Genomic DNA, 27,419 nt, shown 5'->3' with positions numbered 1-27,419 from the left:
AACCAACTTCCCAGGGAAGTGGTCCTCGCCCCTACCTTGGGCAAATTCAAGAGGAGGTTGGATGATCACCTGTCTGGGGTCTTGTGAACCCAGCATTCATTCCTGCCTGTGGCAGGGGGACAGGCTAGATGATCTGTTCAGGTCCCTCCTGACCCTAGCTACTATGAAACTACCCCGCTTTGATTCCTGGTTCACTCAAAGTTTAAAACCATCTCTCTGGCAATCTTATTTTCTGTTAGCTGTTCCTGGTAACGTAGCTTGTATTTCACAGCTCTACAGATCATTTTTAGCTAGAGTTAAAACACTTTGACGTGGGTGTGGAAATGTTAACTCAGGTGAATGTTAACTGAACTGTGGAAATAACTTTTTCCGTAAAGTATTGGATGCGCTGCCGAGATGCTAAAAAAGATGAGACTGTGTTTTATGAACCTGGAAAAATATACATTTAATTTAAAATTACTACAAGACTAATAAAACAACATATTTTCATTATTTTTCCTAGTTTGTTGTGGTTTTCAATATGTAATATATGATATAACACATTAATGTACATTCCTATAAAGTTATGTGTGTTTTTTATTCAATCTTAACTTGGGTCTGCCGAGGAGTGAGTGGCCCCCACTTACCCTCCAATATCCCTAGACTTCTAGCATATTAATAAAGCTTTTAGCTTCTTCTTAATGGGAGAAAATGTGCTGTGTTATTTGTGACGCATCACATTTGCACCTCCCTTTTCAAAATCTTCAGTCCACCCAATGATGTACTCCTGCTGGGTTTCTCATCTGGGAACCAAAGGTTTGCCCAAAAAGAAAGGGGGGGGGGAATGACATCCCCCCTCCAAAAATATCTGTGTACCTGCTGATGTGTAAAATATGTTAGTCATTAAAAACCGAATAAACTAGCAGCACAGAAAAATGTAGATATGTGATTTTAGTGCAATCTAACTTGAGTTCTTTAGTGATAATATCTGTGTCTTAGCTAAATAGCAGGAAAGACCAGAAAGATGAATTTGCAGACTCATATCAACTTCCAAGTTGGTTCCCTTTCTGGCTTTACTAAGACACAGAACTACATAACTCAAGAGACTCAGTCCTTCTAGTCTGAAATATGTCCGTTTCACTATATATTTTCCTTTAAATAATTCCATTTTACTTTGCACAAAGAAGACAAATAGCAGCAACAAGAACAAAAGTCTTAATTTATTGCCATAAACATGAAATTTTAATAAAGCTGTTTCTCAGGGTTTAGGAAATAGGCAAATGTTTTAATATATTTCTTCCTGAAAGCCTCAAAATCCAATCAGAAGTCCAACTAAGGAAAAATTGATTCTTTCTTTACTGACACACAGGGCTCAGTTCTGACTTGTTCAACTGTCATTGAAGTCAGCAGGAGTTGTATGTAACTGAGGTTGATACAGTGCTTTACCAACACAGGTGACCTTACATTCTTCAAAAGCATATATAAACATTCAACTTCATTAATATATAGGGTTACCTTTTACAGCATTTTTGTGCATTCAAAGATACTGCACTGAAAAAAATTTTACTTGGTATTATTTAATTTTAGTACTTTTATTGCATTTAAACCTTTGGGTTCTTTTCTGGATTATTTGACTCTTCTGTGGGATTTTGCAAAAACAATAGCATTTCAAGATCTTTATCTGTAGTTATTGACTTATACGCAGGACAAAAAGTTGTTTTTCATAACACTAAATCTGAACAATATAGTAATTAGTGTATATTTCCAAGAAGATTAAGAGAAATTGATCCAAATTTAACTTTAAAGAGTTTTTGATTGAGTCATAAATCAAATAACAGGGTTTTCTCCTCCCCCCCGCAAATGTTGGACAGAATTAAACATGTTCATTAGTGTATACTTTTCCTGGGGATGTCCATGCTTTGGGCTAGGATGATGTCAGTTACTACAGTGCAATGTGTTTTCATCATAAAATGTTAGTTCCTTGAAAACAGAACTGTTAGTGACCTTGCAATACTTTTTGGGTCTGGGATGGAACTTCTGGGAAAGAGTGGCAGAGAAGGAGAAACACTATCAATAACTCAGAGGTCAGGTCACTCACCTGTCGACACAGGTTTGAGTTCCTTTGATGCCAACATAGTCTCCTTCTGTATTAAAAAATAAATCCTACAATCTTGTATTTGTCTCAATGTAGAATGGCACACCTACAATTTCCCATTTTTTGTAATTTAGATTTTTCACAGGACAGAGGAAAAAAAAATAATTTTCCTGTCCAGCTCTAGTTGCTAAACTGCTTATTTGGAGCATGTTTAATATGCAAATATATGCCTTAATTAATGTTAGCAATACTATTTTGAAGGTTCTTCTGGGGCAGAGGGTAGGGGAATTAAACGTATAATCAGAACAATACCATATAAAATACTAGTTTATTGTTCTCCAAAGCATTATTTCTATAGGGAAGAAGTTTGTTATGATATTGAAGGCTATTCAGTAGGCACCTGTTGTATATCATTCTGCCTGTAATCTACCAAAAATTGCATTACCATTCTCTATAGTTTTCAATATAACATAAGGGTAAGTGAAGTTTAAGTCTTTCATATAGTATGTTCAGGGTCCATTTTAGGATCCTATGGCAATCCTTACTGTATAAGTTATGGTAATGCATGTAATATATCTTCACTGACATTAATGGAGGTCCATAGCGGGGTTCCACACATCTTGATTGCCAGTCCATCTGTAGAAAGGCAAGATGAAGCACTTTTTTCTGAAGATTTGCCAAACTTATTTGAATAGATCAGTTTTCTATTTGATTTCTATAAACACTGTAGGAGAAACTAAGGCCAGATACAGATGTTCAAAAATCTTGAGGAGGAATTGATCTAACTTCCACAGGTTTCTGTAAGCGGTCTAAGTTAAATTGGTAGGGAACAGAACACACATTTGCCCTTTGGTGGTTGGTGGGGAGGAGGGGACACGCAGACTGCCTGCAGTGGCCAAGGCCAGCAGGTTGGGGTTGCTTCTGCACACCACCTAGCAGGCCCTGCAGGCTCCCTTGGCTGCTGGAGACAGCTGAGCACAGCAGAGCACACAGGCAACCCCTGATTGGCTGCTGGGCATCAGTGAGCACATCCCCAAACTCCTGCCCCAACCAGCCTCATAGTCCAGGAACCTGTAGCTCCTAGTCAAAAAAGCCTTGCAGCACAACAGATGCCCATGACCTGGGTACTTATGGGCAGTGGCCAAGCCATGGAAGTCACAGGTTTGTGTTCATGCAGGCCCAGTCTCAAGGTTCCTGTCCCCTGCCACTCCAACCCATCAAAGGTGAGCCGTCTACACTGGCTCCTGCTTGGTGGAGGGGAAGGGGGGTCCCATGCTGTGATTTGGGTGGCAGGGTACCTGGCTTTGGCCCCTGAGATGTGCTGTGCAGCCTGGGTTGGGCTTTGTGGGGCTGTGCCGGGGCATGGGGTTCCCTGGATGGGTGTATGACCGGGGTCAGGCTCTGTGGGGATGTGCCTGAGCATGGTGCCCCCACCCCACCCCACTGCTTATCCTCAGCTGGCAGGAGACAGGGCTGGGGAGAGGGTCTGTGCTGGTTTGACTCTGGCAGAGCTTAGGGATGGGACCCGCTGGGTGCTTGGACAGAGCAGTCAAGTGCACGCCGAGTGCTAGCACACCACCCTATGTATGAGGGCAGAGTTGTGGGGTCTGCAATGGAGCCTGGGATGCTGGAGGGCAGCAATCTAACTTGAATCAATAGGGAATCTGGTACGGAAGTTTGATTTACCTGTCTAACCTAAATTGATTAAGTTTGAGGGAATAGCCATCCAGGACTATCTTAGACCAGGTTCCACTATTTTTAGATCAGTCTGTGGGCCAAACTTCTGTACAGTTATGGGTTTAGATCAATTTCTGATCACTTAGACTGGGTTATTTGTAATGTCTGTTACTGGCCTAAATGAAGTTCAGTGCAAAGCTTTTTTGGCAGGGGTTCCCAAACTGTACTACATGTACCTCTGGGGGTATGCAAGACATCTCTAGGGGGTATATGAGAAAACTTGTCATGGCAGATTTTATTTTCATTATAATAATAATTGGCATATAAGGAATTAAAGTATAAAACATATGGTGGTAGGGACACGTGGGCAGCTGGTAGATCTGGAAGGGGGTACACAATAAGAAAAAGTTTGGGAATCTCTGGTGTAGGGAGTAGTCTCCTTCCCAATTCACATACTGCTTGGCTAATATAAAGGTTAGCTTTACAAATCTTTCAAGAATATTGGGCATACAATTCCTTTAGCAAAAGAGAGGACAAAATATCTTAATATGCCTATTCCATAAATTGATTCTTGTATTGACTGATATTTTCACATAGTAAAACAAAAGAAAATGAACCAATGTGAAGGAGGGATATGTTTTCCACTCATCTCCACACTGTAATACTTTATAAATTCAGCATGATGCATCATAATGAGTGAGGCCAGTATTTTGGTTGCCATGTATGGAACACATAGGCAGCTCTTGTGAATGAAGCACAGTTGCGATACATGAAGTATCTTTACATCGCTGGTTTGCTATTCAATAAACAAGGAGGGTCTGAATTGGTTTCTGAAGAACCATGGGGAAAAAAGGAAGCTGAAATGTGATGTGTACCCCTTTCTCTTGAGAGGAAAATAAAACAGCCCTAGATTGACTTGGCATTGTTGAATTGTTAATGCAGGAAAATGTATTATATATGAAAAAAAAAAATCTACTAACTTACTGTGACTAAAACTTTTCAAGTTACAGTACTACAGATTCAGTTTCATATCTTCAATTTTTAAGTAAATGAGAGCTTGAGGTGATCAGGACCTCTGATAACCAGGCATTTTAAAGTAGATTACTATAGTAAATATGAGTTTCTCTGCCTAAAGCTTGAAAATATTTATCTTGGTGTCTTTTAGAGACCCAATTCTACTTTTTCTCTCTCTTTTGTTTCTTTTTTTTTACAAACAGAACTCCAACTGAAGTCAATAGAGGCTTCACAGAATTAGTCCACTTACCTGAAGCAATAACCGGATGTCAAAGCTGTATTTGCTTATTATTATTGGAAGTACTTGTACTTATTGGAAAAGATTAAGGATAAACAGTTCAAGAATTCTGGAAGACATTTGTAGTCTTCTTTATTAACAATCCAATCCTCCTACAACTGATGCCAATGGGGGGGAAAATCTATTAAAGGAAGTATATAGAATATAGAATTTGTTTGGACTTAACCTTGGACTCTAGAGGATTCAAAATCCAGAGACTCTATTCATAATTTCTTTATTATTGAGTTACGGGATAATATGGGATAATATTTTATTTAAGTATAATATTTGGAGTATCTTCTCCTCCTGCAGCAAAATCAGGAAAAATGTTAAAACATATCTATTACATATTCTATAATACATGCTATAGGAAGAAAATGCAAACTAGCTAAACTGGTTTTAGGTAGCACCCTAATAGTGACAGTTCCATTTTATTTCTTTACTCTGCTATGAGCTGGATTCTGTCTCCCCTACCCTGTTCCAGTCTCGTGTTGAGCGGTTCCTTAGAGTCAAATCTAAAGAAGGACTGTTCAAATGAATTGTGGTAACTCCTAGTTTTTGGATGCCTGGCCCCTGAAGTGGGATCTGAATCGCTGGCACCTGAGTTGGGGGCAAAAAAGGAGGTGCCTTCATCCAGTCAAGATCTGGAGTTTGGAACCCACTCCAGAGGGAATGTGCATGCAATTTTCTGAGCAGGGCTCACTCTGACAGTACAGGAGATGGTGGTGGGTAACAATGTTGGTGCCCACCTTTTCGATACCAGGTTAGTGGCTAGAGCACTCATTGAGGAAGTGGGGAAATTGAGTTCAGTTCACTCCTTTCCCTGAGCGAGCTCAGACCTATTTCTGCTTTCTCCCAGGAAACTGCTCCAGATGAGGGCTCTACAACCCTTTTGTATCACTGTACAGAAGAATGCAAGATGGAGCATGATGTTGTAGTCTAATTGTTAAATTGTACAGCTTCGGGAGGCTGTGGGTGGGGTAAGCGGGGGACGAATGGAGGCCAGGGTTCCAACCCCTGCTCTCAGGATTATTTCTAGTTTCTATCAGATGTCTATTTAATATAATAAATATATATATATATTGGGACCAGAACCAAAGGGTCAAGTGGCTTTAGCACTCTCTCCTTCTGGCCTTATACATCTTCCATTGCTTCTGTACAACAGCATGGGTTCATTAGGAGGATTGGATAAGACATTGAAATTGTATTGCTCTGCAAAATCAGTTAGCATTGCCACCTTTCTGCCGGGGTCTGGGCTTGCCAAAGAGATCATTCTTTTGAATGGGCCTTTTTTATGGTGCCTTAATTTTTTTCTTAATGACTAATCTCCGATTGAGGATAAAACTACTTGGTAAATAAAACCTCAAGTTTGGCCACACAATGAATGGGGTCTATTTTAACCTTAACTATGAAAGGATTTTTAAAATCTATTACAAGATTGGCAAGATGAATAAAACCAGTTAATTATGGAGGCAAGGTTTAAATGTACAAGCATGAAACTGGGATTTGGCTGTAGCCGTGTTGGTCTAAGGACACAGGCAGACCAACAACAAATCCCCTTCTTCAGGCATAGCAAGACTCTTCAGTGCTTGCTATTCCACCCAGGAGAGCACACAAATGCCAGCAGACTCTCCCTAAGCCTGAAGAAGGGGATTTGTGCCCCAAAGCTTGCAAAGAACATTTTTTCCCAACCATTTAGTTGGTCTAATAAAAGATAGCACAGGTCTAATGAAAAGAGATCACATTTACTGGAAGAACCTGTCTCCCGGTGTCCTTAGACCACCACGGCTACAGCCAAACATCCTGAAGCACGAAGCTAAGATTTAAGGGCAGGGAGGCAGAAAATCGTGGGATGAACTGTGATTACAAGGAGGACCGAAGAGTGCCTGTGGCCACCTTGCCCAGGTAATCCGAGCTCACAGTGCAAGGGCAGGTCCTGACTAAATCCTTCAGTGGTTTGTGGGGAAAACTGTGGAAGGCAGAAGGCAAAAGGTGGCAGCAGTGAGTCGCTGTGAAACCTGATATTGGTGGCAATCAGTTTCCTGACAGAGCCTGCTCAGTGTGGATGAATATATGGCTATCTATTGAAATCCCATCTGCTAAGAAAGCGCGTGCTGGCTCGTCTGGGCGAAGCGACCTGCCGCATGGCTTCCTGCTGCTTTCAGGACGTGTTTGGGTGGCGGCAGCGAAAGAGCAAGGGAACAACCCCCTCCCGACCCAGCTGTGCTTTATTACCTCCTGAGCCGCCCGGCTCCAGAGGCCCAGCCGCCCGTCTCGCTCTCTTGCCCCGCACTGCGCAGCCCCTGCTCGCCCCGTGGGGAGGTGAAATGATCTCCAGCAAGGGGAGCGGGGGCAGAAACACCGCCTCAGGTCGGGGGCTCCCTGCTTCAAGTTTGCCCGACCCCGGAGGGGGGAGGAGCCGCCCGCGCGGCTAAGGGGAGCTCAAGGGCAGCGCCCGCGAGTACTTGCAAGCGGGCGCCCTCCCGCGCTGCTGCCCTGCTCGGCCGGCGGCGGTGGCGGCAACAACAAAGGCTCGGCGCCGCTGTCCCGGGGGCGCGGGCGGAGGAGGAGGAGGAGGAGGAGGAGCGGCGGGAAGGAAAGGGAAAGGGAAAGGGAAAGGGCAAGGGCAAGGCAAGGCAAGGCTCGGGCCGCTCTGACATGATGCACGGATCAAGAAACCGGCGCTAATCGCGTGAGGAGCCGCGCCCCCCTCCCTGGCGGCAGCTGCGTCTGTATCTTCTCCATCCACCTCCAGTGGCGGATGCGCGGAGCAGCAGCCGCTGCACTCGAGCGCCGCTGCCGAGGCGGCGGCGGCGGAGGGGGAGGGGGAGGGGGAGCCAGACAGACTTTGCCCGTGCAACGGGCGGTAGATGCTGGAGCCCGGCCGCCGCCAGCCGGGTAGGGAGGAGCAGCGCGCGCCGGCCCAGGATGCTGCTGCTGCTGCAGCGTGGCAAGGTTAGCACCTCGCTGTCCTGAATCCCGGAGCTGCCGCGTCGAGGCCGGCCCGGCCGATCCTGCCTGCAGGGAGGGAGCCGCCGCAGCCCGGTGAGTGCGAGCGCGGGGCCGGGGCTGGGGTCGGCCCGAGGCGCCGGGGTCGTCTTCTCCCTCCGCCCGGGAGCGCCTGGTTTATGTAGGGCATCGGCAAGGCTGCGCTCCCCGCCATCCCCCGGCGCCCAGCCGGGGAGGGGGGGATCAGCCCTACTCTGCCATGAAGTCGGGCTCTTGTGGGCTCTGCTTGCAGAATGGAAACACTTAGTCATACATCTATGTCTGCTTCCCCCACTGAAAGCCCTCGTCTCTATTTAGAGGCATCGCATTGTGAGGTGGGTGCTGTGTCTAGTAACAATTATCTGGTGTCTCCCCTCCCTTTTAAACGGGTGTCTGAAATACCCGGCCTCTGGGGCTTGGTGGGTGTGGGGTGCTGCAAGGGGATATGGGGCTGCTCTATAATTCATGGCTGAAAGGAAAGCTGCTTTTCTCTTCTTTTCCCTCACCTTCCCCTTGCTGGCGTGTAATGTGTTTGCATCGATCGCTTCAAACCTAGCCCTCCAGTTGCTACAGAGGAGGTGCAGCAGCACAGGCAGGAGATGTAATATGCAGATGGAGCTGGCTGGGAAATAATCCTAAAGAAAGATCATTAGGGGGGAAAAACAGGTGTAGTTTCCACTGCAAAGGGTGGTGGAGCAGGTGTATGAAAGCCTGTGAGGCTGTCAGGAGATATCTGGTTACTCTGGTGCATTTTATTTTTTATGTTTTTTTTTTAATGTTAGGGCGTGATTTGCTTGGGCTCAGAAATTTGTGATTGACCCTTTAATTTTATCAAATAAACTTGCAGGGGGTTAGGATAAATAATTATAAAGAAAATAAGCCTTTTTCTTAAACTGCTGGGTATTAACTTTTATGAACTGCAGCAATTGATATTTATGTATCTCTCTAAGATAGTGGTAAGATTTGCTTATTTATTTATTTTTGCTATTGACAGCAGCAAGAGAAGAGAGACTAGAACTTCAGATTTCTTTCTTTTTCTTTTTTTTTTTTTTTTTAATCAAACATGACACATGACATGTATACATATATCAGGATGTATTCAATTACAGCTGTCGGCAAAACCCATAATAGGGATTTTCCATTTGCTAGAAAGGAGGCAGGTGAAGGACTACACAGTATATGCCAGTGAAATAGAAGGAAAAACATCTTCAGAATTTCAGTCTTTTTGGTTTACGTAAATGGTAGACTACAAAGTTGCCAAACCTCACTTTGGCTTGCTCTCTTAGAGGAAGCAAAAGATTGGTTGATTTGTTACAGTTATCCCATATTACTGAATTTTTAAAATTTGATTAACATACTTGAAGCTGCCCAGTAAATACATCGCTGTTCAACTAGCATGACCATAGAATGACTGAGGTGTACATCTTTTGAGGATGCTACTGCTGTCTCTTCTTACTGGTCTTTAAGTCACAAAATGGCTTTAAGGGTTTTTGCCAACCTCTGACATTAGCAGCTTATTTGCAGCAATACATAAGCAAATGTATATATGTTTTATCAATCCCTGCTTAAATGGCTTGTTCCTGTATAAAGTTTTTTGCAGCAATCCTGTTCAGTGTCTGAATGAATTCACCTGTTTGGAGCCCCGAATGAATGCCAGTCCAAATCCTGCAAACTAGAAGAGGACGTTCAATTAGATCATTCATATTAACAGAATTTGATCAGCCACCCAAATCTGTTACCAGATGAGGAATGTGCTATATTAAATGCTTCAGCCCAGAAATACGAGATTGTGTCTTTTGGAGAGAGTATTTGCAGTTTTGCTGAATGAGAGAGGCTTTGAAAAAGGAATAGTGGGCCATGATGTATTTGCAGGCCAAAGGAAATATCCTATAAAGCTGCTGGTAGGCTGTAAAGAAACCTGTTTATTCTTGAATTTGAGTTGTGTGTGTTGTTGTAGATCACAAAGCAGAATGACCTGTAGAGCAGCCCATGACAGGGAATTAACTCTACTTGAGTTTGGTTTCTCAGATGCTTCAGTTGACATTAATAGGCAGCACTTCAGTGGAAATAATAACCTTGCAACTTGCTCCATTTTTCTTTTTTAATAATACTTCTAGGGTAAGATAGTTTTACATTCACATAAGGAACTCTGACACACAGCTGCACTGCATAGAAACAGCATCAACTTAAAAAATAGTGTTTCCATAATTTGTATTTGAATAATTTATCCTACATCACAGAAATTAAGTTGATGCCATTGAACAGCAAAGGTAATTTATTTATTTCTCAAGATGAATGGGTAAAAATAATTAATATTTTGTATGCTACTAAGGAGGTCATATAACAGTTTATTTTAAGCATTTTTAAAAAGTGCCTTTTGAAGCAGGCTCTGGATTGATAAGTAAATGAAGTGGATAACAAATTCAGCAGAACTCAATAATGTTAAATTTTGCTCTTGATTTCAGATGCACATTCTACTTCATGGTACACTGTGATATGATTTTCACAGCATATCAGTTATACAAATCTCAGTATAGCTTCATTAGGACTTTAAATTCTTGCCTTTCAACAGTGGTAGGAGCAAGCATAACCAAAAATTACCACTTGTGAAGAAAAAAAAAATTTCAGGAAGAATTTTTTTCACATTTTAAAGAACAGATTCTTTTTTTTTCTACTTTTCTTCATGCGGTTACATTTGAATAAGCAAACTGTTTACGGTGTATATCTGTGTCATTATTATAAGACCTAACATCTGCATTATATTTTTTTCTCAAATATGGTGGCAAAATGAGGTGTTTGGGACAGTTTATTTTGCCACCAACCGTCTTGCCTAGTAACCTTATAGTAAAATAACAACCACTAATTTATGAAAAACTTAATATATGACACAACTTACGTCCCAGATGTGCATTATTCATCAAAATTGTAAATAAAGCTGAGGAAGGGTTTGTGATGCCTGAAAGCTTGTCCAGCAGCTCTCTCAGATATACAGTTGGTCCAGTAAAAGATGTCACCAAAAAGAAGCCTTGTCTCTAGGGCACTTTCTGGACCATCAAGGCTACAACACAACTCCAGTCTCACCTAAATGAGGCTTTTATTTTTTTAACTGAATTATCTAATGGTTCCTAAATGTGCCGAATAGTGATACACACACCATTCTGTTTAAAATAAGAGTTCCTTTGCCCTCTCCAAAATTCATTACTCCAACCCCAGTTTTTTGTTTTTGTTTTTGTTTTTTCCAGCAAATCAGGAGAGCTTACCTTGGTAGAATGATGAAAGAAGTTCTTTGTGGCTTTCAGAAAGGCCACCATCTCCTCCCTTGTCATTGACCTATTTTTCAAATGGTGTCATGTCTAAGAGGGAGGTTGGTGCCTGCGACTTGTTTTTTTGGTGGATCTATTTGCTCTTTGTATATAGGCCTGTTCTTGATGCTTGTTTTAAGAAGCAGGGTTCTTAAGCAGGAGGCAATTTTTAGTTCCATATCTCCTTAAGTCAATTTGCGTCTCCTTTTTGAGGGAACAGATGCATAGTCTTCTCTCTCACCCAGGAAATCCTTTTTAGTTCTGCAAATGTATCATTCACAAATCTGAAAAGCACTCCAGGTAGCACTCCATTTCATTTTGAAATCTCATTGACTTTCCTGAGAAGTGTTGATCGACCGTCATGAATGGATTGTGCAAGCTGACTGCCTGGACAGACTTCTTCAGGCAACCTGCCATTGCATTTATTTTGGTATGACTTGATAACTAGGTAGATGTGGCAATAGGTAAAAAGTTCGTTTGAGTTTTAAATGCTTAATTCATTACATCAGTTGCTACTCTCAAGTATGACTGTGTGCCAGATTTAACAGCTTTTTATATTAATATTACATATTTAATATGTCGGAGAAATATAGTTTCCAGTGAATTCACTGCCGGTCCATCCTGCTGATTAATAATCTGATGGTTTTTGTTTGGAGAGAAAAATTACAGTCATAAACAGCAACTTCAGTACAGACAAAACATGGAAAAACTTGCATCATCCTATCCTTCTTATTCATTGCTTATTTTATCAATCTGCAGTTTCTGGAAAAAAGGTTATCTAGCTCATAATGAGAAATGTATATCTGAGTCCTTTATACATTCTGCAATAAATGCATTGTTACAGGGACTCTTTTTGTAACATGACCCTCATATTAACAACAACTATGTTTCATTGCAGTAGCCAGAATAATTTTACTAAATAATCTAGTTGTTTTGAGTTAGCTTCTGTTCATCTCAGATATTTAGCTTAAGAAGAGCACTTGTTCCACCTATGAGTATTGGGAGCAAATTGCCATATGGCTGTTCTTTGGAAGGGAGAAGGCCGTCTCTGCGGAAACGGCGCCCCCTCCACCTTTTCTCTCAAATTCATTTTTCTCTCCTCTCTTCTTAGAAAGCCTCACAATAAAACAATTTGCTTTTAGACAAGGAGAAATTTTTTATAGAGACTTTGGTGTTGCTGAGGGTAGAAATCCATTCTACCTATGTAAACTATATTTGTTCAGTTGTAAATTTATTCCTTCATATTTCAGGCAGTCAGTGTTTTATTTCTTTATGCAGGATAAGATTTTCAGGGGTGCTTAAGGAAGTTAGGTGCTCAACTCTCACAGAATTTCAGTGGAATTTGGTCATTGACACCTATTATGCTGCTTTAAAAATCCCAGCTAAACCTCCCGAGGGCTTGAAACTGTTCCAAATGTTTTATGGGACAAACTTCCATTTACTAATCACTTTCTAAATTGTTTTGTCAATAATCCTATTTTTCTGTTTGTTTGTTTATTTTTGTTTCCTTGTTGAAACTGCTGTCTAAAGCTTAACCTGTCATATCAATGCTGATTGGTGATCTGAGGCCCTTTTAAACCAATTGGCACTGAGGAGGGGTGTTTAGGGGCATTTACAGATATCAAGTGATGGCTCCAGATACTAAATAAGAAATGTGACTTAAATACTCTTCAGATAAAATCTTTCCAGAATTTAGAAAGCTATCTTTTAGGCTGGGGGAGGAGACATGAGTTGTTCAAAGAAAAAAATAAGAGATTGAAAGCGAAATGTGCTGGCCCTATAATGTTTTGTTCTCAACAAATGTAATATGCATTTGAATGTAAAAATTACATTGATTTATTCACTGGTGCATTTTTGTCATGTTTCATTGAGTTTTGGTTCTCGTGAGAGTGGAGCCTGATGGATCTGGCCCATGTGTAAAACTTCTTGTTCAGGGTTCATTGTTCTGAAAATGGGATGCCAAATTCCATGAAGAATGAATCTGGCTTTCAGGTGTTTTGCATACAGAAAAAGAGTACTTGAGTGTTGCATTATGGTCTTACATTATGAACATAAAGGTTAATATTCTAAAATTAAGTTGCATGTTCTTAACAAATGTCTGGATTTCTGTACCTTAAAGATTTGTTTTCTAAAATAAACTGTGATGAAAAGATTTGCATGATGACATTGGTTAGAAAAGCCAAGCATAACATACTAATTTAGATTTTGGCTTTTTCCTCTGGTGTCGGTGTAAGTGTAACATTTTGACAAAATTCTGTTTCCATATAAAGGCTACAGTTCAGTTAGCTTAATGGTTCACATTGCTCTTCCTGATCCTTCCCTATTGGCACACGTTGCCAGCTTCCCTTTTTTAATGTAGAGATGCCAGCTATCCAGATCAAGTCTGCTCTTTTTTGGGTTTTTGTTGTTGTTGATGTTTTAAAACAACCTTCTTTGTGCCCTAGCTTGGTTACCTTCTTAACTGATTGTTTGCTTGGCAAGTGGAAAGAGCACAGCTGCTTTACATTTAGGTTTTGGCATGGGAACGTATAAAACTAAAAGTGCAAAGGTGACAAAGTATTTAGAAGACGAGGCTGGGGTTAGGGAGGATGTATAGAATGAAACATGTCTTTCATGTATGCATTGATAGAATTGTGTAGAGGCTTGAATAACAATGGTGTGTTTGTGGATGCCAACGGTGATAAAGTGCTATGTGGAGACTTAAAAAGGTAATAATAGGTAAATTTTCAGAAGTGCCTTAAGGCCAGATTATCAGAGCTTTTTAGGTGCTGTAAGATTCAGGCAGATACCCAGTGGCATTTCAAAAGCTCCTAAGCAGTTTAAAACTCATTGAAACATATACAAGGTAGACAACTAATCTGCCCTGGATCTTTTGAATATGCCATCAAAGGCCTATCTCCATGCCTAGGGCTAGGTCCAGATGTTTAAGAAGCCCAAGGTGGAATTGATTGAAGTTGCACATTTTTTCTGTAAACAGTGTAGTTTAGGTTGGTAGGTGTTCAACTTTCTTTGGAAACCTTATTCTGAGTCACTTGAGAGCTGAAGTTCAAGTAAAAGTGTATGGGAGCTCACCTTTTAAATGACAGGTACTCAAAATCTGTATAAATTAACTCAAACACTTCAGTATGGAAGCAAGACTCAGCTGTATCTCATGAATTTAAAACCCAGTCAGATTATTCAAGTGCCTGTGAAAGGTGACAGACTGTGGTTAAATTAAGCATTTACTAAATCTGCTAGTCTTTTTAGCCAAAATGCAACCTATTAGGAGACCTATTATGATAAATGCAGATAAGAAGCTTCTGTTAGGATTTTTGAGTTTCTTTATAGTGAACAAGAAAGCTTAAGTGCTTGTGGGACAAAAGTCCAGAATATAACTTTGGGATGCACTGCTGATTTGAGAGTTTCATTTAGGTACTAAATTGACTAGATGTCAAGTTAACAATTTGGACTATAATAGTGGATGCTAATGGGTTATCGATACATGTTTATCATTCTGTAATGGATGCATTGTACAGCAGCCAGTTGTTGGTGTGTGGTTGCAAGAACACATAACTAGAAGTCACCTCAAGTTAAGTTTCTTCTTCTTGATGAAAATGTATCATATATAATCTTCTTATCATTGTGAAAGCAGTTAGATTTCTTGCCTTCATTAATCTTATTAGAAATGGTTCCAGAAACAAATGGCTCTACTACGTTCTTCCAAACTCCTACCTAATTTTATTCATAACTAGTTTACACCCATTTGTTCTTCTGCCAACATTGTCCTTTAACTCAAGACTGTCCAATTGGCAGCTTGTGGCAAACCTTCAATTTGCTAGGCTAAACAAACCATACTTTTTAGTTTCTCCTCAGACAAGGGGGCAGTCTATTCTCCTGATCATCTTAAATGCCTCTTATGCACCTGGACTTGTCCGAGTCTTTCTTGAATGGGGTTGACCGGGATGGTATACAGGATTTCAGGTGATGTCTCGAAAGTGTTTTGTATGATGGTATTAATGCTTCCTTATGTTCACTGGAAAAACCTCACTTGATAAATCTTAGAATAACTTTGTGTGTTTTCACAGCCTCATTGCAATTGTACCCATACATTCAGGTCCCTCTCTGCAGTTGTTTGTTACTGATAAATAACCAATTTATAGCAAGAAATCTTGTTATTAATCCCTGAATACAAGACTTGGCACTCTGCATTCTAAAATGTCAAAGGGGTCAATATTGCTTCTTTTGGGACAAATTGTTTTCCGAAAGCATTTGCTATAATAATTATGAGTTCACAGTGTCTCTAAAGGCCTACTGCCTCAAAGACGGGAATTACTGCCAGATACTTGTGGATCTACTGACTCATCTGAAATACCCTTAGGAAAGCTGAAGGAGTCCCCAGGGAGGAGTGTTCTCTGGGTCTGCTTTGTAGGCCTCCCAAACCTTTGGCTTCTTCGCACCTGTAAAGCAGAAAAAGTACACGTTCTGGTATATGTAGGTTCTTTTACACCCTGTAAGGAGGTGGCATGTGACACCAAGCCAAGTATGAAGCCAAGTATTGCATTGTGTGACTGAGTGCAGTGAAGAATGATCTAATAAAATGAACAGAAATCGATTTCTCAAGCTTTAAATTTTTAAAGAAAAATATTGTCTGGCAAATAACCTAATAACAGTTCTAACTCAGCATTGCCTACCCTTGCAATTGTTATCAAGAATTCTGCAACACTTAAGTACCGTATAGCTGCTGCAATCGTGTTTATGTAACTTGGTTTCCTTTTAAAAGCAAAAATGAGATACTAGCACTGATAGCTGTGGAGAATAAATTTGAAAATGTGATCCCTAAGGACTCAATTTAGAAGGCAGATCATAAAATCATATGGTTGCAAGGGACCTCAAGAATCACATATTCAACCCCCTTTCATGAATTTAGGAGATGCTGTTCTTAAGCCATCCCAGGCAAATGCTTATCTAGACTCTCAAAGGGTCATCCAGCCTCCAAACAAACCTTCAACATAAAATTGTTTTATTTTACATCTCATGTTTAGTAAATCAAACTCACACTTGCTTGAATCATGACTGGGGTTTTTTGAACGTTTGCAGTTATCAGCCCAGACAGCAGTATTACTAAATCCATTTTCACAAGTTCTTCTGCTGTCACCTAATTCAGGAGGGAAATGTTTGGGTCATCATAGAGAAACTGTTTTTCTTAATTCTGGTTTGGTAAGGCCTGCAGTTGACTATCTACTGTTTGGGCTTTCCTTTGCTGCCTTCTGTAAGACAGTTCGGCGGGGGTGGGGGGACACGATAAATATATTGATATCCTATTCCTATTATTGTTCTGCAACTATTTATTATTCTTTCTCTTCCTATTATAAATAGCTTTAAGACTTCATAGGTTATATCATAAGTTATTCTACCCTTGTAAACTTGGAATAACTTCTTTCCTAGGTATGGACAGTTGCTTTTGATGTCTTGTTTTACACAAAGTGGATTTCATGTACCTGTTTGTACCTGACATTTGTAAAGACAGTATTCACAGAAGACTCAAGGACCTTGATAAACTTTTATTTCAGTCTTTTTAGGGAAAGATGGAGAGAGAAGTCTTAGTCGCACAATCTGAATTAGGGAACGGATTGAAAATTACAGATCTAAATTGCAGATTAGAAACACACTTTTACATTATAAAGAAATATTTTGAATATTTAGTTGAAATGTGCATTAAGCAGAAGCCATAAGGCCATAGTTAGCATAAGTTAAATGCATACTTCTGTTAAGCTAAAGTGTTTAATGTCCTCATGGAAATAAATGTTTAACAAGTATTTGTATAACACAAAATGTAATGGTACAATTCTAAGGCATGCATTTCTGGTCTAGTTACAGAAATCCATTAACCTCTTGCTGTGCATTTATTGGAGAACTGCAGATACTGATGTTGCATGCTTACTGGCATAATGAACACCTAGAGAATAAGAGCAACTCATTTTTTTTTCTCAAAAGGAGTTAACATGTCCTTCTGTTCTTTGTCTCGCTCTTCATTCTCTGGGTCTGTGCAGCACACACTTACTTCGCTTGCTTTCTGTTTGAAGAGCCAAAGGCAAAACACTGAGAATCTCTCATTACGAGTTTAGTACTAAAGCTTTACCTGTGGTATCGCTTCCTTTTCCTTACTGGTGAAAGATATTTGATTATAATTGCCTTTTTAAATGTGCATTCTCTGTAGATATCTTTCAATGAAATGTAGTCAAGACAACCTGTCCTCACTCTGCCTGATCTATTTGTTTATCTAATAGATGTAGTAAACATTTAGTTGATGTTTGTGTAATATGTTTGGAGAGAGACATGCATCCCTCTCTCTCTCTCTCTCTCTCTCTCTCTTTTTATGAGAATGTATGCCAAATATTGACTCTTTCTAGTTTATTTATATTTAATAATATTTTCATCTGGTCAGTAAAAATTCAAATTTTATACCAAAGTTCGCCTTTCTATTGGTGTAAAGTAAAATCTTTCTCTTTGCATTATCACAATATCTTGTGACTTGGGTTCATCTTGGGTAACTAGAATTTTGCACAGCTTCATGAAATAAACCACTGTAGACTGATTTGTACAATCCATCTTTCTGATAAGATGAAGCATATCCTGCGATTTTCAAGTAATGGTACTTAACACTTAGCCATGAGGAAAGTGCTGTCTAAGCTTTGAGTTCAGAATGCTCAGACATCTTGAATCTCTGAGAGGCAGCATGCATCAGCCCCTGAGTACGTTGTACTGTGACTTCTGTTGCAGCAGGAAAATTTATCGAGTGTGCTCATTTGAGTCTCTCTCACAGCATTAATCTGGACAATGTTTTTCCATATTTGTATCTAAATGACGTATAATTGTGACTAACTTTAGTATCTAGGTATAGTGAGACTGTACATAATATATATGAGGGGTTGGCATCTCAGTTTTCCCCTCTTCTCGTGAGCATTTGGCAAGAGCAGCTGAATGGGGTGGAAGAGGAAGGGGCCAGGAGAAGTATAAATTGCACTCTTTCAGACCCCAGTGACAAATAAGCTCTACCTCAGTGAATCACTAAAATGAAGTCATATTCCTAAAAGATCATACTGGCTCACAGATAATCAACCTCACATGCAGGACCTCATGGGCTCAGCCTTTTCTCTCAATGGCAGGGGTTTTCAACCTTTTTTAATAAGTGTACCCCTGGCAGTCCCCTTTTTAATAAGTGTACCCTGGGAGGGGGGTGGCAAGCGGCGGGATGTTGGAGGGGAGGAGTGGAGGGGGTGGCGAGTGAGATCTGTGTGGCTCTGCTCTCACCCTGCTCCTGTGAGGCAGCAGCGCAAGGTGGGAGCGCTCAGTCCCTGCCTGCCCCTGCATATCCCCTGGCACCTTTCAAAGTACCCTCAAGGGTACAAGTACCCCTGATTGACTACCCCTGCTCTATGGTATGATTTTGCTTGTGGGTACTTCCCTGAAGGGGAGGGAGGGGAATATAAAATGGTACTTTGGTGTTTCCCAAACGCTACTTATTTCTGGCACAAAAATGACAAGCCTCTAGTCATCTAATGATGTGACAAACATAGGGGCTGCTCTAAAGCTGTCAGCAGAAATGCCTATGGACTTTGTCAAGGAGCCAGAGGCATTATAGAACAGACATCTCTGCATTACTGGTGTATAATTGGTATCTAAAGGAAAGGCACAGATTGTTGTAATGCTGGAAAAGGCAAATGAGAACAAGAGGCATTGAGTGCAAAGCCATTTGCTACATTGCAAATGGCACAGGTGTTACGCATTCAATCCCGCAATGATTTATTTAAGCTATCAAATTGCATCCTGATTGAGAATGTCTTGACAACATAGCAGAAATAACTCTGTTAAGAATAATATTAAAAAAGGCACTCACCATTCAGATTTACAGTATTAATTGCCCTTCTGAATGTTAATGAGACTTAACTGCTAAAATGTCTTATATGCATGGGATGGTGTATAACTTACTCTTCATAAAAATGTCTCATGAATGGTGTAGAATAAATAAGTTCCCAATGCTGAGTCTGATACTGGTCTTACTGAAAACAGTAGCAAAACTCCAAATTATTTCTATGGAGGATGTTTACTTGGAAGGTTTTCCCATAGTCACAAACACTTCCTTGTGTTTATTTGTTTTTGTACTATTCTTGACTGATTCGCTACTTTGCATTTTCCACGAGCTAGCACTTGGCACCATGCAGTGCTTTTCTAGGAACATGATTGATGCTGGAAATGCGTGATTGTGATGTCACTGAATTAATAAGGCAGGAGGAGCAATTTGAGAACATATTTAAAATAATTTCTATTTAGGAAGATAGGGTTTGCTATGCTTGGTCAGAGCATCACATCTGATGCATCAGGTGGAGGGTGGTGGGGAGCGAAGAGCAGTGGGAAATCCAACTAAAAATACCCTTAGCTAATATGTCATATGTAGGAAATATAAGGGACTGCTTCAGGAGTTTGGAAGTAATATCTTAAGCATGTTAAGACGAGAATAATTAAATCTCATGTCTTAACTACATACATTGTTAAAAGTTGTAATTTTTTTAGCCCTTTCAAATTATTTGATGTACTTTGTAACATATAACAGTGAATTTCCTATTTTGACTTCACTGTAACTGAACAGTGCTTCCTTTTATTTGTTCCAATTCCACTTACCCATAATTTGAGATCCCTTATATTTTGTAATATGAAAAAAGTACAAAGAAAGGGGGAGGTTTAATATTATGCTGTGCTCTTAACAATGTTTAATACTTCAACTAAGCTTTTTCCAACTCTTCTTTCTATGCAAAGCAATCCTAATTTTAGTAATTTATTTGTAAATCCATTCTTTTTTGTTCTTCTGTGGACCTTTTTATCCTTTTATTGTGTAACCTTCTCAAGGTGACCACAACCATACACAGTCATTTTATCTTGTTATTTGGATCTGTTTGAAGTCTTTGCTTAATGAAAGACAATGAATAAGGAGTGTAGATAAGTAAAGGGAGGGTTTGTGTGAGCTAGAGGGAGGATCATGCATTGAAATCAAGTTAGAGAGGACAGATGGAAATAGAATGATGGTGCCTATGAAGTTATAGAACCACCAAGTGTCAGGTATTCAGGTTGTAGCCATATTGGTCTAGAGGAAAAGACAGGAGTGGGTAACTCAGCCATGGGGGGCACCATCCTCCACAGAGCTGCAAAATTCCTTCTACCATGAAAATGGGAAACGGGTGAATTGATATTTCTCTTACTCCACCACTCTTCCTCTTCCTCCTACCATCTTCCCCCCCCTCCATATACCTCATCATAGACTAACCGGGAATACTAACTCCATCAAAATGAAGGGGGTTGTATGTAACACTGTATACAGGTCTGGTATAAGGTCCCATCCTACTGTTGTAAGAACAGCCAGCTTTTCACTGTGTTCCTGGGGCAGCTGACAAAGCCAGGATTACAGGTTACAAAACTGAGGATTTTTTGAAGTTTCTGACACTCAACTAATGCAATGGGAGCAATTGTATAGTTAAGGTTGCATTGAGATTTACACTTAAAATTGGACAGATTTTTGTTTAACATCAAAATGACTAAATTTAGTCTTCAGATATAACACCAAAAGCCTGCAAATAAAAATGTAATGTGGTATAATTTTAGCAGAGGGCACTTTTTAATATGTTCCCTTTGTGATACTTTTGTCTTGTTTTCCTCTTCTCTTTCAAGATTCTTTTAGCTAAATAACTAAAGTCCTTGAAAAGTTCAAGCTTTGCACATACAGGCAAGTGTTTGCACAGACACAGTGGTAACATTTGGCACAGGCTGCTTCTGAAATTTTAAAATTAAAGACATACTTCTTCCTCTTGAACAGAAGACCAATTACCTGGATTGCATCAAAATCAGCTGACTGAGTTGCTTCAGTCCCTCCCCCCACCACCTCCTAAGTATTGCTGAACCTGAAAAACATGACTGAGGCACCCAAAAGCCGGATAGATATATACCAACAAACCCCGAGAAAGTCATGTTTCTCTTGTGGGTTTTTGGTCTTCAGGTTTCTGAACCTGAAAGAGTGCACTGGGGTGAGGTTTCAGGCTTCTCTTTGCAATTGTAAGCTAAAAATCTTCCTTTTTCTTTCTTGTATTGTGATTCTCATGTAGCTAGAGCTGGATCTTCAAATAAACCGTCCAGTATTGCAAGACTTGTGGTAAAATTGCAGCCCTTAACAGTACTTCTGCGAGGCAGTTAATTGTTTGGTAATGCTGTTTTTCGGGAGATGATGTTTAAGGTGAGAAGTACAGAGACGAGATGTGGATGTTGAAGATGTTGTATTTGAAAGAGTAAATGAAGGAAAAGTGAAACTGATTGTAGATGGCAAATGGGTAGTGGGGATTTATTTGGTAAGATCCTACAGTGATGCCAGGAGTGTGTTTGTGTTTTAAGCCTTTCTTGGAGGTGTTGGATGTTGACAGCAACCAAAGCTAGGAATTTTGACCTGGGTGTACCAGCGCTCCTCCTGAGACTTTAACCAGGAGGTTCCTGGCTTGATGGCCTTGTTCCTCTGCTTACGGTTAGATGGATTGCCATGTTTGGGGTCAGGAAGGAATTTTATCTCATGGATAGATTGGTATGGACTGTGCGGTTTTTGCCTTCCTCTGTAGTATGGAGTGTAGCCCTCTCCCTGCCACCAGTTCCCTTGCTTTACCTGTGGCAAATTAGGGTGTTATGTCTTGTGTCACGGTGGACTGTAGTTTTGCTAAGAGGTTAGATAAGGATGTGCTTGGGATGGTTTGGATGAGCATAACTTTGTCCCTGGTAGGAGTTTGGACTAGAAAGCACTCACGGTCTTTTTCATCTCTACTGCCCTATAGTTCTATGGTTCAACCTTTATTTTTTGTGGTTGCATTGGTGGCATATACCTGTGAGCAACCTTTACTGTTTTAACCAAACTTTGTGTGTGTTATAGTCCATGTACGTACTACAAGATGTTTGTGACTTGGTGTACATTTTCAGACATATAAGTGAGTGTTAGATGCACAGTTCTATTTTATTACAAATTCTAATGCAGTTCTATTTCATTTCAAAACTGCTTCAGGAATATTTTAGAGGACATTAAGACAATTACCATGGTTTTAATTTGAGTGCTCTAATGGGGAAGAGAATTCTTGGTTCTTTTTGATGGATTTCTGAAGATATCTAGTTTTGGTCAGCTGAAAAGGGTCAGTGCATAAATAAAAATTATACATTTTTATAATATAAATCTCTGTTTTATTATTTGAATTTAGACTTGCAAAATTAAGAATAGATGCAATAGCTGTCATTCCTTGCTATTTGGTTTTAATTTTCCCTATCAACTAATAAGTTTATCCACAACTTTTAGCAGTGTAGTCTAGAAGCTTAGGAGGTTGTGACAACTTAGAATTGCAAGGCTTTCATGATGCTGGCATCTACAAAACAGGAATATTTACACATTACAGCTATATGTTTTATGTTTCAAAGAAAACAGAATCACAAGTAGAGATTGACTACCTTCTTTTTCTCTTCCTGTCCTGTGTGATTCATTTGTAGATCCTTGTGAGAATGGTGACTTACACTGCTAAAACCTGTGAATGAATTGCCAAATATCATGCTTTAATTTCCATTGTGGTATGTGTAGCAAACAACAAAAGACTTGTAACAGTGATAAAACTTTTAAATACATTACAAGGATCTAGGGTTAACAATGTTGTGTGTGTAATATCTTTCAAACATTACATTAGAATAGAACTAATACACGAACCATCAGTACCAGTACTACCATTTTAACTTCTGAATCTAGTGTGGCATGATTTTGTTCTTTTAAAAGAATATGGGTGGCCTGTTTAAAAACTGACTTTCTAAAAGATTGATTAATGGTTACACTAAAACATTTCCATAATGTTTTAGTCATTACTGGTACTTTGTTCTGCCCATCTATTTAGTGATGAGTTTTGTCCTGCTCTTTGGCATACTATAGGCCCTGTTGTACTTCCTTAAAGGTTGCTGATTTTTCTTTTCCCTCATCTAATATTTTGTGTACAGCAATGTGCTTTGGAAATTAGAAGGGAGATATAAGGGTAAGACTTGTCTGTGGTACAAAGGGTCAGCGTAGAGTTTTGTGTGTTGTTTTTTTCCTGCCTCCTGTTCCTCCTTTTTGATATGTGCTGTATAGCTGGTGGCTTACAGGCTGCACCCAACCTGCAAGAGATTTATGTACAGCCCTTGGGCTCCTGCCCAGCTACCATTGATTCCATTGCTCTAGCTTTTGTGATGACTGTAGCTGGTGTCTCTGAGGCCAGATAGTACGGTGGGAGGCCTGGTGAGCTCACTGCTGTCCCAGCCGCCTGTAGAGGGTTCGGGGATTGAGAGTATGGTCGGGGGTAGAAAGGTAAGAAAGATTTATTGACTTAACAAAAACACAACTATGCGTAGTAACAAAACAAACAATGACAGACAAAAGCAATTAGCGTCAGCAACTTATCGGCAGTCCCCTCTGATGCCTGATACACAGCAAGCTTCTCTTCCTCAAAGTTCAGCGAAGTCGGGCGTCCCTGAATGACACTGTCCAAAGGGGTACCGGAAAGGACCCTGGAATGCAGTTCTTGGGCTCTTCAAGGTCCACAGGCCCACTGATCCAGGCAACAGCTAACTAATCCTTTTCACAGAGCTGTGTCTTCCTTCTGAAGGGCTTCCAAATATTCCAGCTCATTTATAGCTTCTGAATGATACTGATAATGAACGACCACTCAGATTCCTTTTACTTCAACTGTCCTTAGACTGACCAATTAGCAGTACAAGCCTTGCATTCTTTTGATAAGGTAATTTTAACTATGCCACAGGGCCTTACTACTTTAAGGCTTTGCCAAATTTACTAGGCCTTACTTTATACAAGGCCTCACTACATCTTAGACTTTAATTAGGTTTTTAGCAACAACACCGAGCTTATCTAAACAAACACAGAAAAACACTTGGTTTAATCTTCATAGGGCCTTCAGCAAGCACTTGTATCACACAGACATAATTTCAGCTGTCACAACTACCCACACCAGTACCGGCAGGGGCTCATGTGCTTGTGTGGCAGCAGTGGCAGGGATTCCCTCTGTGGTGGTGGCAGCAGGGAGGGTTCATGTGCCAGGGGCTGGAGCAGGGTGAGGTTCATGTTGCTCATGTTGGACGGTGGGGGAAGGGGGAGTTTCATGTGGTGGGGAGCCTGAGGCATGCAGCACATGTGATGTGTGGCTTGAGCAGCTTGTTCGGCATGTGGCCCTGGGGGGCTCTGAAGTTGGACAGTCCTGCATTGCATTAAGCCGTGTGTTGTTTGGAGAAGAACTGACATTGCAGGTGTAGATGTGTGCTCTCAAAGCCCTGTTGGAAAGGCTTTTACGCAGCTCTCATTCCAAATCAGAAGGCCAAATTGGAGGCAAAGGTGTAACAATGAAGCTTCTGCCTGGCTGGCTATTTTGGTTCCTCCTGAGGTCATTCATTTTTTCAATGACCATACTGGTGGCTTATGTTTAAAAGAAGTAATAGAGAAAGGACTAAATAATGACTGACCTGTGATGCTGTGGTAGGAGGTCAGACATGTTTTTGAACGTCTTGTGGGTGAGGGAGACTTAGAGCTCAGGACCTGCAGCTTCCCAGTTGAGTGCCCAGGGACTGAGTCCAGGGGGATTGGGAGGGAAAAATAGGTGGAGACACACTGTTCCATTTCTGAGGCAAAGTCCAGCAGTCATGAGTTTTGGCTGACTCCATATTCAGGTATTTGAGAACACTGTACATCCACAAAGGGTGAGTGCATGGCTTTGGCTACTACTGTGCATGCCCAGTCTGCCTGACTATGCAGTTGCAAATAGCTTTTCATGTACACAGTGCTATTTATCCGAGAATAGATTTTCAACCTGTGTGCAAGTTGCATTTTTGGTACTTGGATGACCAACTCTGGATGCTTGGATGAAAAGGAAGGGTACAGAATGCCGGTATGAGTTGTGCTGCTCCTGATGATGACATTTCCTTCATTGAAATGCTTGGTTTGGCCATACAATTTTTTAGATGAACCTAAGAAACATTTTTTGCCATTTCCAGCAAACTGTACATTTCAACTGTAATTTATCTTCCATTTAAAAATGCTCTTCCACTTATAATTATTTCAGACCTCTCAAGGCCGTTTCTCAGAACAGAACCTCTGTAACTTACTTTCTTCCTGAAACAAATGAACATTTACCTCTAAAACAAAACAAAAACCTCCTCTTCTTGACCAAAGCAAGTCAACAGGATGAGCAAGGCTCTCTGGAGGGGACATAGTCTCGGTAGTATGGGACATTTCTCTCATTGTTTAAAAAAAGTCATGTTTGATTTCTACATATAAAGGATGCTTAGTAGAGTAGGGTATTCACTATAGCTGTTTCTTCAAATTAGCTAGTGGAATGCTTGTCAAGTTTTGTCATGCAACACAAACAATGTAGCAAATGGAAGCATCTAGAAAATAAGAATTTAATTAGTAGTAAGTAACAGCTCCCTTTTAAAGTTTAACTTTTTTTCTAAAAACAAAATTAATAGTATGTTTTATATGTTAGAAGCGTGACTGTTACAGTGTGTGATGACATGACTTGCCATATGCACTATTACTTACATAATAAAATAATGTAAATAATAAGCTATACAAGACTGGGAAGAAATCTAAATGAAAATTGCATTTGGAAATTTGTAGAAAATTTTATTTTACAAATATTGTTCTCTGAACACCAGTGAAATTGATTCACTTTCATGAAATTAATGTTTGTTTGAAATGGCATTTTCTCAAAGGAAAATTGTTCCAATGAAAACTTTCTAACCAGCTGAGTACTTGTAAGCAAGTCTTGGGACTTGAAGTATCAAACATAGCACACTCTACCCATGTGTCCTTTATGATGACTATAGATTAGACATGCTCATTATGAAGTGGAAGCATGTTCGTTACACTGTTTTTTCTCTTCACATTACCCTCTCTTGTACTTTATGAAGGTTAAGTTGGAGTCATGTACATCTCTAGTCTATGCATTTTAAAAATTAATACAGCACATTTCGCTGATAATATCGAAGTGATTGCTACAGTTAGATTTTTTTCATAGCATTGCCTAAAGAGAACATCAGACTAGATTCTGCTTTTACTTCTAGGAGCACTTAATGCTTGCACAAAATTTAAGCATTAGTAGTTTCTTCCTTTAATTTTCTGTGGCAAAGAGATTAATTTTTTCCTGTGCTATGAAGATGCATAGTCTTTGACTCAGTCTTTTATCTTTTCCAGTGGATTGTTCCACAGTCAGGCACCCTTGACTGAAGCTGCTTTATCTACTACTCTAATGAGCATTGTCCCAGGCATCATTAGCTGTTTTTTCATCCACTGACTTATTTGGTCCTGGATAGGCAGATGGTATACTGTGGTTGACTGTATCAAATACAACTGATATGTCCAGAAGTCTTCATCCATGGCTATGAAGGTATCTTCCATCAGTGCTGCCCGTGCCTTTTTTCCATGCAACATTCAATTCTGAAGAAAGAATGGAGTGTTTTGAAGACAATTGCAAATGTTGTTTTGTGGCATCAGAACTGGTTTGTATCCATACTCTGAATGTGGAAAACAAGAGAGGACAGTAGTTTGTCTGTATCTTCTAATCTATTTAATTTTAGGCCTTTATGCTGCCATCTATCACTCAAAGTATGTAAGATGTTTTCATATAAAATCATTAGTAGTAGTCAACTTCCAAGTAGATTTCATGGAATCTCTGGTGTTCCTTTTTTCAGGAAGAAAAATCTGCATGGGATAAATGGTCTTCTTGGGGTGAGATGGAAGTAAGAGTAAGCAGAGATGATTTAGTTAGGGGATTGGGAATTACAAGAAAGTTGTCATATTATAAGCACCTCTTAGGTTTTCTCACAAAATACAGTTTTGCCACAATTTCCTGAAATGGTCATATGCTGGATTTCTCTGATTATCTTGGCAAGATTAGTCCATAGTGGGATCCACTTGACGAAAAGTGCTTAGACCTCACTTTTATACATACTTCATCCTGGAATTTGATAAGAATTATCCCAGAAGAGCACAGTTGTTAGAGTGATCTTT

At 40.2% G+C, this 27,419-nt stretch overlaps 1 protein-coding gene across 6 annotated transcripts in view; it reads left to right on the top strand.

The window, feature by feature from the left end:
• The first annotated feature begins 7,662 nt into the window (after positions 1-7,662).
• Positions 7,663-27,419, top strand: part of CTNND2 (catenin delta 2) — a 1,263,346-nt gene continuing 1,243,589 nt past the window's right edge. For 3 of the 6 annotated variants that reach the window (XM_019483895.2, XM_059728600.1, XM_019483890.2), the window contains exon 1: positions 7,663-8,087. The gene's annotated coding sequence lies outside the window, so the exon portion shown is untranslated. The remainder of the gene's footprint in view (positions 8,088-27,419) is intronic. The other 3 variants (XM_019483893.2, XM_019483892.2, XM_019483894.2) reach the window with 2 other exon arrangements.

Source organism: Alligator mississippiensis, chromosome 5 (assembly GCF_030867095.1).
Source record: "Alligator mississippiensis isolate rAllMis1 chromosome 5, rAllMis1, whole genome shotgun sequence".
In the NCBI taxonomy this organism is placed as follows: Eukaryota; Metazoa; Chordata; order Crocodylia; family Alligatoridae; genus Alligator; species Alligator mississippiensis.
This window is presented reverse-complemented; position numbering and strand designations above follow the sequence as displayed.